Source organism: Lontra canadensis, unplaced genomic scaffold (genome assembly GCF_010015895.1).
Source record: "Lontra canadensis isolate GAN:19392208 unplaced genomic scaffold, GSC_riverotter_1.0 scaffold36, whole genome shotgun sequence".
Taxonomy (NCBI): domain Eukaryota; kingdom Metazoa; phylum Chordata; class Mammalia; order Carnivora; family Mustelidae; genus Lontra; species Lontra canadensis.
This window is the reverse complement of record NW_022631030.1, coordinates 18762301-18776695: the sequence shown is the minus strand read 5'-3', so window position 1 is coordinate 18776695 and position 14395 is coordinate 18762301.

The following is a 14395-nucleotide window of genomic DNA, read 5'->3' as shown; positions in this document are numbered from 1 at the left end:
TGGAACAGAATAGAGAGCCCAGAAATAGACCCTCAACTCTATGGTCAACTAATCTTCGACAAAGCAGGAAAGAATGTCCAATGGAAAAAAGACAGCCTCTTCAATAAATGGTGTTGGGAAAATTGGACAGCCACATGCAGAAAAATGAAATTGGATCATTTCCTTACACCACACACGAAAATAGACTCAAAATGGATGAAGGACCTCAATGTGAGAAAGGAATCCATCAAAATCCTTGAGGAGGACACAGGCAACAACCTCTTCGACCTCAGCCGCAGCAACATCTTCCTAGGAACATAGCCAAAGGCAAGGGAAGCAAGGGCAAAAATGAACTATTGGGATTTCATCAAGATCAAAAGCTTTTGCACAGCAAAGGAAACAGTTAACAAAACCAAAAGACAACTGACAGAATGGGAGAAGATATTTGCAAACGACATATCATATAAAGGGCTAGTGTCCAAAATCTATAAAGAACTTAGCAAACTCAACACCCAAAGAACAAATAATCCTATCAAGAAAGGGGCAGAGGACATGAACAGACATTTCTGCTAAGAAGACATCCAGATGGCCAACAACACATGAAAAAGTGCTCCATATCACTCGGCATCAGGGAAATACAAGTCAAAACCACAATGAGATATCACCTCATACCTGTCCGAATGGCTAAAATTAACAAGTCAGGAAATGACAGATGCTGGCAAGGATGCGGAGAAAGGGGAACCCTCCTACACTGTTGGTGGGAATGCAAGCTGGTGCAACCACTCTGGAAAACAGCATGGAGGTTCCTCAAAAAGTAGAAAATAGAACTACCCTATGACCCAGCAATTGCACTGCTGGGTATTTACCCTAAAGATACAAACGTAGTGATCCGAAGGGGCACGTGCACCCGAATGTTTATAGCAGCAATGTCTACAATAGCCAAACTATGGAAAGAACCTAGATGTCCATCAACAGACAAATGGATAAAGAAGAAGTGGTATATTTACACAATGGAATACTATGCAGCCATCAAAAGAAATGAAATCTTGCCATTTGCAACGATGTGGATGGAACTAGAGAGTATCATGCTTAGCGAAATAAGTCAACTGGAGAAAGACAATTATCATATGATCTCCCTGATATGAGGGAGAGGAGATGCAGCATGGGGGGTTAAGGGGTTAGGAGAAGAATAAATGAAACAAGATGGGATTGGGAGGGAGACAAACCATAAGTGACTTAATCTCACAAAACAAACTGAGGGTTGCTGGGGGGAGGGGGTTTGGGAGAGGGGGGGGGGGGTTATGGACATTGGGGAGGGTATGTGCTATGGTGAGTGCTGTAAAATGTGTAAACCTGGAGATTCACAGACCTGTACCCCTGGGTATAAAAATATATTATATATTTTAAAAAAATAAAATTTATAAAAAAAAAGAGAAGAAAATGGATAAACCAACACAAGTATATCTGGTTATTGAAATGCTATTCTACAATCAGTAGGAATGAACTAATGTTTAAACAACGTCATGGGGGCATCTGGGTGGCTCAGTGGGTTAAGCCTCTGCCTTCGGCTCAGATCATGGTCTCAGGGTCCTGGGATTGAGCTCTGCATTGGGCTCTCTGCTCAGCAGGGCACCTGCTTCCCTCTCTCTCTGCCTGCCTCTCTGCCTACTTGTGATCTCTCTCCCTGTCAAATAAATAAAATCTTAAAAAACAACAACATCATGAATCCCTCCAAAAACCAACACATTAAGTAAGTAAAAGATACTTTATACAAAATAATATATATTAATACATACTAATATATATTAATGATGATATGAAGTTCTAGAAAAAATTTGGACTTCAAGCTGTATTACAAAGCTCTAATCATCAAGACAGTATGGTTCTGGCACAAAAACAGACACAAAGATGAATGGAACAGAATAGAGAATCTAGAAATAGACCTTCATCTCTATTGTCAAGTAATCGTTGACAAAGCAAGAAAGAATATCTAATAGAAAAAAGACAGTCTCTTCAACAAATGGTGTTGGGAAAATTGGACAGCCACACAGAGAAGAACAAAGCTGAACCACTTTCTTACATCATACACAAAAATAAACTCAAAATGGATGAAAGGCCTAAAGGTGAGACAAGAATCCATCAAAATCCTAGAGGAGAGCAGAAGCAGCAACCTCTTTGATCTCAGCCACAGCAACTTCTTGCTAGACACACATCTAGCAAATGAAAACAAAAATGAACCATTGGGATTTCATCAGGATAAAAACCTTGTGCAAAGCAAGAGAATGAATCAATAAAACTAAGAGACAACGTACAGAATGGGAGAAGATATTCACCAATGACATATCAGAAAAAGGGCTAGTATCCATAATCTATAAAGAACGTATCAAACTCAACAGCAAAACACAAAAAATCCAGTCAAGAAATGGGCAGAAGACATGAACAGACTCTTCTCCACGGAAGACAAACAAATGACCAAAAGGCACATGAAAAAGATTTCATTCTTTTTGATGACTAACATTGCATTGTGTATATATACCACATCTTTTTTTTTTTTTAAGATTTTTATTTATTTGGAGGAGAGACAGACACATATACAAAAAGAGAAAGTGGGAGAGAAAGACAGAGAATCTGAGGCAGACTCCATGCTAATTGCAGAGCTCAACACAGGGCTCAATCCCATGACTTTGAGATCATGATCTGAGCCAAAACTAAGAGTCAGACACTCAACTGACGAGGCCACCCAGGCGCTCCTATATCACATCTTCTTTGTCCATTCAAATTTTTTTAAGATTTTATTTATTTATTTGAGAGACAGCGGATGAGAGAGGGGAGGGTTAGAAGGAGAAGTAGACTCTCCGCTGAGCAGGGAGCCTGATGCAGACTCTATCCCAGGACCCCAGGATCATGACTTGAGCTGGAGGCAATTGCCCAACTGAGCCACCCTGGCACCCTATTCATCTGTTGATGGACATCTGGGCTCTTTCCATAACTTGGCTATTATAGATAATGCTGCTATAAATATTGGGATTCATGTATTTATTTGAATCACTATTTTTGTATCTTTGGATAATTACCTAGTAGTGCAATCACTGGGTCTTAGGATAACTCTATTATTAACTTTTTGAGGAACTTCCATACTGTTTTCCAGAATGGCTGTACAGCTTGCATTCCCACCAGCAGTGTAAGAGGGTTCCCCTTTCTCTGCATCCTCACCAACATCTGTTGATGTCTGACTTGTTAATTTTAGTTCTTCTGACCAGTGTAAGGTGGTATTTCATTGTGGTTTTTGATTTGTATTTCCTTGATGCCAAGTGATGTTGAACATTTTTTTCATGTGTCTGTTCATTTAAGGTTTTTAATACTTCATTTTATGTTACTTTTATTTCAAAATAAAAATAAATAATTTTGAACTCTAATAAATGATAAGGATGAATAAGTGTTTAATGAGAAGTGTACTAATGTTTTTAATATTTCTAAGAGATTTATTGAGGTATATTTTACATACAATAAATCTCACATTTAAATTATAGAATTTGATAATTTTTTATGTAATTCTACATTTATAAGGTATCACTAAATCATACCCTTGCTTACTCTACTACCCCTCCTCTAACAAATACCAATTTGATTTCTGTTAGTACCTATAGTTGAATTCCATATAATTAATTAAAATATTTCAGTAGATATTTTTAGGGAATTTTTGGTTTATTAAAAAATGCATAAATTATAAAGTTTCTCTATATGTTCCCCATACACAGTTTCCTTTATTAGTAAAATTTTGCACTGTGTAGTATAGTAGTTACAATTGATGGATCAATATTGATACAGTATTACTAACTAAAGTCAGTAGTTTACATTAGGGTTCAGTCTTTGCATTGTACATTCTATGCTTTTGATAAAGGCATATCATGTATCCAGCACTATAGTAACACAGAGAATTTCATTTCTTTCCTTGTGTTCTCACTTATTCATCCCTGCCCCCACATGGCCCTGAACCCCTAGAAATCACTGATTTTATGATCTCTGTAGTTTTCCCTTTTCCAGAATGTCATATAGTTGGAATCATATGGTACACAACTTACCAGATGGGCTTCTTTTCATTAATAATATGTTTTTAAGTTTCTTCCATGTCATTTCAAAACTTGATTGCTCATTTCTCTTTATGTCTTATTACTGAAATTCTGTTGTGTAGATGTACCAGTCTATTTATTAACTTGTTGACAGACATCTAGGTTGCTTATAACTTCTGGCAATTACAAATGAAGCTGCTATAAACATTTTTGTGCAGGATTTTGTGTGGACATCAGTTTTCAACTCATTTGAATATATACCTAGGAGCATGATTCCTGGATCAAATGGTAAAACCTTTAGCTTTGTAGGATGCTATCTTCCATACCATTTTGTGTTCATACCAGGAGTACATGAGAATGTTGCTCTACATTCTTGCCAGCATTTGATGTTGTCAGTGTTTTGACCTTTCTCTTCCTCTTCCTCCCTCTCCCATTCTACCTCCTCCTCCTCCTTATTGAGAGAGAGAGAGAGAGAGAAGGAGTTTGTGCAGGGGAGGGTCAGAGAGACAGTGACAGGATCTTAAGCAAGCTCAGTGTTCAGCATGGAGCCTGACTTAGGGCTTGGTCTCATGACCCTAAGATCATAAACTGTCCAAAATCAAAAGTCAGATTCTTAACCACAAACCAAAGAATGTTCAGGATTATAAGAAGCTGGAAGAGATAAGGAAGGATACACCTCTAGACTAGGTTTTGGAGGGAGGATGACTGTTTCAACACTTCAATTTTAGACTTTCAACCTGCAGAACTGTTTTGAATTTCTGTTGTTTTAAAACATCCAGTGAATGGTTCTTTGTTATGGCAGCTCTAAGAAATTAATACAATTGAGATTGCATGGATGCTATACATCAAAGTAGGAAAAACTGGTATCTTAATGATATTGAATCTTCCTATTAATGAATATTGAATATCTTCCCTTCAATGAGATCATTGATTTCTTTCATGAGCATTTTATAGTTTTATTCAAATAGAATAAAATATTGTACGTATATATGCACATATATAATGTACATATGTAATGTTTATATATAATATATAATATATACATTTATACCTAAGTATTTAATTTTTTGATATATATAATTTTAGATATATGTAATATATATAAAATGTTTATACCTAAGTATTTAATTTTTTTGATTAATGTAAATGGTGTTTGTAATTTCAAATCCCAGTTGCTCATGCTTAGTATATAGGGAAAAAGTTGACATTTATATATTAACCTTCTATCCTGAAACCTTGCTATAATTGCTTATCCTTAGAATGTTTTGTCAAGTCTTAATGATTTTCTGTATAGATGATCATGTCAAACGTGAACAAAGAGAGTTTTATTCCTTCCTTCCCAATTCCCTTCCCTTTTCTTTCTTTTATTTTTTATTTTTTGTCTTATTTCATTATGTAGGCTTCCAGCATTATGTTGAATAGGTGTAGTGAGAGAAGACATACATGCCTTCCTCCTGTTGAAGGTGAACAGAATTTGCTCCTCCAAAATATGTCTCTTTGACATAAGGATTATCTTTAGCTTATTTTTAAGAAAGAGCAGATATAGGAGAAGCTCTGAAAACTGAGTAAAAGTTACCCTTTCATAACAAAAATTTAAAATTATAAGGGAAATCTCTATTTGTAAAGGTATCGTCCTTTCAGGATAAGAAGGATAATTAAATTTTTAGAAACTTTTATCAATGGGAGGACAAGGATTTAAATCTGCATAATAATCTTAGCCTTGTTTATTTTGTTATTTCTGGTAAAACTTCCATAACTACACTTTCAGGTTAGTCTTCATTTTTTTTTCATTATTATGGATAATATTAGTGCTTTTTCATGCACAGTAATTTTTTATTGGATTGCAAACATTGTGAATTTAATATTTTAGAGTGTTAGTTTTCTATTCCAAACATAATCTGAGCTTTGTTCTGGCTTACAATTTACTTGAATACATTTTGTTCTTTCTAGGCTTTGCTTTTAAAATTTGTTGGGGGGAATGGCATAATTTCTGAGTGTAGGTCTGAGTATTCCCAACTATGGAGGTAAGACCCTTCTGTGTACCCAATGAGTTATGAATAAATAGTGAAGTTTTCTAGTCTGACTGGTAAGACTAATTAATATTCCTTGCTTTTTGTGAGTTTTGGACACTGTTATCTTTTTGTTTTGGTTGGGGATGATTGTTGGGTCGGTGGGCTCTGGGAGTGCATAAGGAACAATAGAAATGACCAGTGGCTCTGTGAGTGCAGGAGGAACAATAGAAATGACCGCCGGGTCCACTGTCTTCTAGCCTCCTCAGCCCCCTTTCCTTCACCCTTGACTCTCCCGCCAAAAGGATGTATGCCCAGGTCACGTCTCCATAGGTAACCTGAAACTTATGCAGGAAACAGATAAAAGACCCCGCCAACTCCCCTTTCTGGACCTCGCTGAGGGTGCCCACCTCCTCCCAGCACAACTTTCCTGGCTCCCCTTCTCCTGAGCCCTGAAACTTCGCTGGAGAGTGCCTTTAATAAATCTTGCCTTGCGCCTACCTCACCTGGTGTCGTGTTTATCTCACCTATAAAACCTTACAGTGATCTTTTAGTGATCTTGAATAGTTTTCTCACATGCACTGAGTAGTGTTCAGCTAAGTCCCCAAGATAGACCCTTTACAGATCTCTGGGAGTTTCATCTCTGGACATCTGTATTCTCTCTAACATTCAGTTCTGTGAACTCTGTCTTGGTCTCTCCAGACTGTCAGCTCCATCTCCTCAATGCAGGGGTTTAGCCAGTCTCTCTGCCTGATTTCTGTCATTTTGCATTGAGCCTGAAAACATCCTTGGGATAGTAACCAGGTCTACTGTAGAGCTCTTTTCCTTGTTTTATATATCCCAGAGAGCATTATTCCATGCTGCCTTCTATAAAGGGTCTTAAAAATCTTTATTTCATGTTTGTCCACTTTTTCATTGTTTTACTCAGGAGGGAAAGTCAATCCCTGCTACTGTATCTTGCCAGAAGGCCATTTTCTTAGTGTCTACAATTAGTTTTGAAAAACAACAGTAGAGTAACTTGATAGGTGAATAGAATATGAAGATAGATGGATAGGTCTATGGTACGGCTTGTATAATAGATTAAAGCTGGGGGGAAATATTATGCCCTAGATTTGTCTATTTCTGGCCCACCCACTGTGTACCCAGCAGAGATAACTTGTGCAAATCATTTTTCACTGTGAGAAATTTCTGCGGACAGGTGAGAGTGGAGGGTGAATCTGACTGTTGGAGCATTTTGTCACCTCTCTTGCAAGGCGGAAGACCTTAGGGGTAAAGGTGTATGACTACAGGGTCCTCCTCTACCTCCATTCCCATGAGCTCCTGTTTGGCCTGCATGATGCTCCAAATGCACTTCGTCTCTGTGGCCAGGCAACCTGGCAGTCCAGCAGAGGAAAAGCAACAATCTGGCAAAGCAGAGAGTATAGCTCAGAAGGTCATTTGCAAGGAAGGGTATGTATGGGCTGTTAAGTTTCTTTCTGCTGCCCCTCTTATAGAAAATTGTAATATGTCTTACTCCTTGATGCCTGGGCTGAGCTTTTCTTCTTTTTCACCATAAACTGCCTTTAAATGGTTTGAAGGCAACAATTAAATATTTCCATTGGGGGTTCTGAAATGGTTTGGGGAGGCCTGCTTTGGGAGGGTCAAATTCAGTGTTCCCATTGAAACAATACAATCTCCATATCCCCCTAATGGTTTGCCAAATGAAGGCAATAAAAGGACAAAAGTTAGAAAAAGTTAGAAGCCAGCAGTGCCTTGGGCAGCCACGTGACAATCAGCATGAGCTGGTTCAAAGACACATTGTGTTTTGTTTTTGTTTTTGTTTGTTTGTTTGTTTGTTTGTTTTTTGTCTTTTTCTCAATGACTTCACAGTCCTAGTATACTAATGGGCCTATAAATAAATGTAATACAGTGCTCTTGCTTTAAATTGGTTTTTCTAAAGTTTATATGAGACAGGGAAGCACAAAGCCAGGACCATCATTCCATAGTCATCTATACATTCAATACAATCCCACTCAAACCTCCAGCATTTGTGTGCGTGTGTGGTTGTAAAACTGATAAGTCATTTCTAAAATACATATGGAAATACAAAGAACAAAGAATAATCAAGGTAATTTTAAAGAGCAAAACCAAATAACACTTGTAGATATCAGGTCTATTGTAAAGCAATACTTGTTTAGGCAGTAAACTGGTGGTGTAAGGATACATATTCTGACCAATGGAAAAAAAAATTGAATAAAGAATGAGATGTGTGTGTATATGATCACTTAATTTATGACATAAGTGTTGGGCTGGCAGAAAGGGCTACTTAAGATGGCAAAAGTTCCCGCCACAAGACCTGAGCTCAGGCAGGAGAACAAAGGCCCAAGCAGGAATCTGAGACCCCCGCCCTGGTCTCCTATGGACCAATGGGACCCTGACAAGCGGGAATCTGAGACCCCGCTCCGGCCCTGGTGGACCAATGGGACCCCGACGAGCAGGCGAAATATCCGAATAAGGGAAACTTGCCAAAAGGCCCCTGAGCTCCCCTCGAGGCCCCTTAAAAGCCCCCTCCTCCCTGCCTTAGGGGCGACTTCCCCCACTCTGCTCCCAGAGTTGCAGAACCTCATCCAAGAGTGCCTTCCTCCCATTGCAATTTTCCTGGCTCTCCTTCTCCTGAGCCCTGAAGTTGCACCGGAGAGTGCCTTTAATAAATCTTGTCTTGCACCCACTTTGCTTGGTGTTGTGCTTATCTCGCTGGAAAAACTTTACAATAAGCATCACTCAATACAATGGAGAAAATAATATTCTTTTACAATCAGACATCTATGTGGAGACCTTGGGCCTACAAGTCAGAGACAACTCCATACTGTCAGGTAAACTTGATCCTTGCCTTTCACCATAAACCATAACAACAACAAAATGCCCATTTTGAGTGGATTGCAGACTCAATCTGAAAACCAGACAATAAAGCACTTAGGAGGCATACATAAGAGTGATGAAGTTCTAGAATATACATGAGGTTTGGTCAGGTGAGGTCCAGAGCCAATGACCAAGAAAGAATTCCTGAGACAGCTTTGGTACAAAATGGCAGTTTATTAAGGCACTGGGACAGGACCGTTGGCAGGAAGAGCTGCTGCCCTGGGGTTGTGAGAGGTGGCAGGTTATATACCATGGGAGTGGGGGAAGTAAAGAAAAGGGAGTTTTCAATAGAACTTTCATATGCTAAAGAGGATCTACAAGATACTGGATACCAGAGGCCTTGCCATTGCCAAGGTCCTTCTGCTCTTTTTATCAAGCTATTAAGTGACATTCCTAAAGAATGTCACATATGTCCCACCCAGGAGTGGGGGATGGGAGAAGGTTTCTGGGTGTCAGCTTTTGCTTTGTCCTCAGCCAGCCTTCTGTTCCCTCATCAAGAGAACATCTTCATGATCTTAAAATAGAGAAAGATTTCCCAAAGACTACACAAGATTTTTTAAAAAAGAAAACAAGCAAAAAAGGTGTCAATTTAAATTATATTATAATTAATAACTTCTGTTTATCCATTAAGAGTGTGAAAAGATAACCCAGCTGTTCAATACTTGTATCTGAAAAAGAGCTCATATCTAGAATATTAATTAGAGGAAACACAGATGACCCTTAAATGGGCAAAAATCATGAAAAGGCTCTTCATTAGAAAATACTCAATTGCTGATAGACAATAGAAAGTATCATACTCTCTAGCCATCAGAGAAAAATATATTAAATATCACTAAACACCTACCATAATGGTTGAGATGAAAAGAGAAAACAAAACAAAACAAACAAACAAACAAAAAACCAAAAAACCTCCATGAGAATTGGAAGTAATCTTGATGAGGGAGCAGGAGGCTGGCTGAAGACAAAGCAAAAGCTGGCACCTTGCACCCCCTCTCCACCTGCTCCCCCTCGGTAATACGTGTAGCATTCCTCAGGCACCCCTGACTGCCATAAGCGATAAACAAATAGCTGACTTGCGAGATCACAATCCTGCAAGACAGGAGTCTCCCTTGCTTTACAAATGTCCTAGAGATCTACAAACAAAGAAGTTAATATATCAATAGCACAAATTTCCAGAGGCAAATACCTCAGTTCCTCAAGCCCTAAATGTCTCCCTCCCCACCATAAATGAAACTGAAGGAGGCTGAGATAGAAGGGAATGTAAATATAGTTAAATAACTTCTAAACCTAAATCTCACTAACAAAGACGATTGGTAGCAGGATTGTGACACCCCACCAAGAATCTCCCAACTATCTTGATGTTAATGGCTAGCCTAAAGACAACATTGATCAAGCCACAAGGGCAAGGCCCCCGATATCTTGGCACCTTGTAGGCCCTCTTTAACATATAAAAGTTCCATTGAAACCTCCCTTCCCCTCACCTTCCCTGCAACCACAAGGTACATAACTTGCCATCCCTCACAACCCAGGGCAGCAGCTCTTCCTGCCCATGGGTCCTGACCCTGTGCTTTAATAAACCACCATTTTGCACCAAAGATGTCTCAAGAATTCTTTCTTGGTCATCGGCTCCGGACTTCAGCCCACTGAAACTCACCTAGGTTCTAGAACTTCATCAATCTTGTCTGGGACAGACTTGAGAATCAAAAAACTAGAGAAGAAAACACAGCAAGGACAGCCCAGGTTTTTTTTCTAAAGATTCTAGGGACACCTGGCCTTGTAAGTAAGACCTGCCAAGGTTGCACCTCACTATCCTTTGAGACCCATCTTAGGAAAATTTCCTGTATTCTAAACATATCTCAGCATTGTTTGGCAAATTATTTCACCAGGTCATTGCAGGCCACACATAGGACTTTCTATTGTGAAACTAATTGTCCCAGTGATGAAGTTCTAGAACATAGGTGAAGTTCGGTGGGGTGAGGTCCGGAGCCAATGACCAAGAAAGAATTCTTAAGACATCTTTGGTACAAAATGGTGGTTTATTAAAGCACGGGGACAGGACCCGTGGGCAGGAAGAGCTGCTGCCCCGGGGATGTGAGGAGTGGTCTATTATATACTAGTAAGTTGGGGAGGGGATTAGGGATGATGTAAGTCTCTAAGGAATTTTGGAAGCAAGGTTTCTAGGATCTTGAGGGGCTAGCTATTTCTGGGGAAAAGGTTATTCATTACCAGTAATAAAACCTTCTCGTGAGACCCTTTAGATGTATATCAGTGGGCCATATGCTTGGGAATGATTGTCAACACTATCTTGGAGGTTTAGAGATAAAGTTTCCTAAAGGAATTGTTAAAGTAGACTTACTGGATCCTGGTTGGGGGTAGGGGGTTGGTCAGGCTAGGATTGTCCTTTGCCCTTAGCAAAGCCTTAAGGTGGAGGTCACTCTGCCTGTTTTAAGGGCTTGTCAGTAGGTAAGGAAATTTAATAATTATTCTTCTGCCTCTGTGTCCCACATCACTAGCTCCGTGTATTGAAAAGACTATTCTTTCCCCCACAATGTTGAGTGGTATCTTTATCATAAATTAGGTAGTCACATACTCACACATCTCTTTTTTGACTGTTTTATTCTTTAATCAAATTGTCTATCCTTGTACCAATAATATGTTGACAACATCAAAGTTGCTTTATATTTTTAAGATTTTATTTATTTACTTATTTGACAGAGAGAAAGAGAGAGCACACAAGCAGTGTGGAGGGGCAGAGCAATAGGGACAGGAGAAACTGACTCCCCACTCAGCAAGAGCCTGACATCGGGCTCTATCCCAGGACCTGGCAATTATGACCTGTGTCCAAGGCAGAGGCTTAGCCAACTGAGCCACTCAGGTGCTCCCTCCCCCCAAACTGCTTTATAATAGAAACCAAAATCTGCAAGAATAAGTCTTTTAGTTCCTGAGGCTGGAGGAGAAGAGGCAGTCACTCATATTTCCCCAGTAGTTAGGCAGGGGACTTTTAACAAGCAATCAAACAGGAGACATATTGAAGCCTTTGTGGCATACTGAAGACCAGATCCCCTTAATAGCAAAGATCAGTGCTGTCTTTTTCACATGAGCAAGTTTAGAGGCCACAGCACCTCCACTGAGAAGTGTTCCAGTGAGCTGACTGATTTTCCCAAGAAGGATGTCCCTTCTCACCACTTTACTCAGTGGTCACAATGGACAATCAATCATTCAACTTAGCATAGTTCAATATGCACTCACTAAACACTGCCTAATCATTATCATTCTGCTAAGAGGTATGTGTATGGGAAGAGAAAGGAGTGCTAAAGGATAACATAAGATACCTGTCCTGGTCTAGAGAATGAAACAAAATTAATTAATCCATCAAGCATTTAAATAACCCAAAATCAGACTACAATTTATATGAAAACAAATGTGTTATAGAAAAAACAAATAAGAATTCAAAGAAAGGTGCAATCGATGAGTAGTCATGACCAGTTTCCTGAGCTCAGCCTTGAAGCATGGGTAAGATTTCAACAGTGAAAATCTGGCCAGTGTTGTGGTTACAGCATCTTAATCTCTGGAGAACCTCATATATTCTTGCTCAGAAATGACTGTGTTTCTCTACTAATAAAGGAAGATGCTGAATGGTGAATAATGGACCATAGCATAGTTTCTATAGGAGCCCACTTGCTCCTCCCATTAGAATGGTGTATTCAAGCACACCCTACCTTTGCTGGTCCTGTTGCAGTGTTCCATTGGGTAAGCCTTTGCCTAGCATTTGCTGGCATCACAGCAGAGTAGACTTATTAGTCTTATTTCATCTGCTCTGAGGTCCTGTCTGGCTTAGTGTGAACAGCTGATACAGTGAAGAAAGAGGACCAGGACACACCCATCCTGCATCTCTATCACCCTTGACTTTGTCCTAGGTCTAAGTTCTTGGGGGAACAATGCCATTTAGCATGAGGATCAGATGGAATGTCCCGCTGATGGGGAGATAGCACAGAGGAAGCAGATGTTGGTACCCATGAGGTTTTGTTTTTTTTTTTTTAAACTAGAGTTTTATTTATTTGACAGAGAGAGATCACAAGTAGGCAGAGAGGCTGGCAGAGAGAGACAGGGGGAAGTGGGCTCCCTGCTGAGCAGAGAGCCTGATGTGGGGCTCGATCCCAGGACCCTGAGACCATGACCTGAACCAAAGGTAGAGGCTTAATGCACTGAGCAACCCAGGTGCCCCCCATAAGGTTTTAATGTTCATTTTAAAGACAATCAGAATCACACTCCACATCAATGATTGAGCTAGAACTACAATTTGAGATTCTGGATTCTTATAAAACAGACTTCATTCCTAAAATGCAACTAAATTATTCCTAGTGAAAAGAAAGAACAAATTTGAGGTCAACTTGGATTTGTGGCCAAAGAAAAATTGTTCACCAACTGCAATACCTAGACACTAGATAAACGTCACTAGGAATTAAGGTAGAATTCAGGGTAAATACACTTTCCTGTGCATACAAAAAGGAAGAAATGACCTTGAGAGTATATCCAAAGATGGGATGGATATGTTTTGGTTGCAAATTAGGAGAGGGATAAGCATGAAAATGTGTTTGGGAGGATTATGGATGGTCCAGGAAAATGGGTGTGGAGCAATGCCTATCAAGAGCTCCTTTGCCAGAGGGTTTTAGGGGTTCCATGGCTTGACTTGAAGTAGTCAGAAATGGAGATGTCCTGTATAGTAGCAGGCTCAGTAGAGATACTGAGCAATGATTTATTGAAGGAAGCATTGGGAATCATCAAGCTTTTGGAATCAAGCACTACACTGCTTACCTTTCTGGCAGTGGCTTTGGAAAATCTTGTGGAATGACTCATGCCTAAGAATTGGAACCAAGAGGAAGCATCAGGGAGTACAGTAGGTGATGCTTGTTAGGATAAGTGCAATTAACCCCTCTGATGGCCCAGGTGTTGATTTCTATTTACCACTCAGGGGTATAGGATAATTTAATGGGAACTAATAGTGAGAAGGATAAAACAGGGCATTGGTAAGTAGGAAAACTATATAGAGGCTCAGAGAGGTAGAACTTAGTTTTCCTTTTTTTAATACCTGAACTGAGATGTGAGTAATTTGAAGAAAAATACACCAGTACTTTTCTAGTTTGCTATTACCAAAGAGCCTCTGTTAATCTCCCAGTTATATGGGATTTCCTAAGAAGTACTGATTAAATGACAATTTCTCAAGTAGTTTATAATGTCCCTTGGTCTCATGTAGTTGGCAGGAGATAGCTCAGATGTTTTTAAGGACAATATGGAATTGGTAGCAAGATTGCCAGGATTAGATTCTTTATGGAATCTTAATTTCAGTGCCATGAATATAGAAATATAAATAATACTTCCAATTTTGGAGGCAATGAAGTGTTTGTGCAAGGCAGGACCTAGTAACCTAGGTGTCTCCAT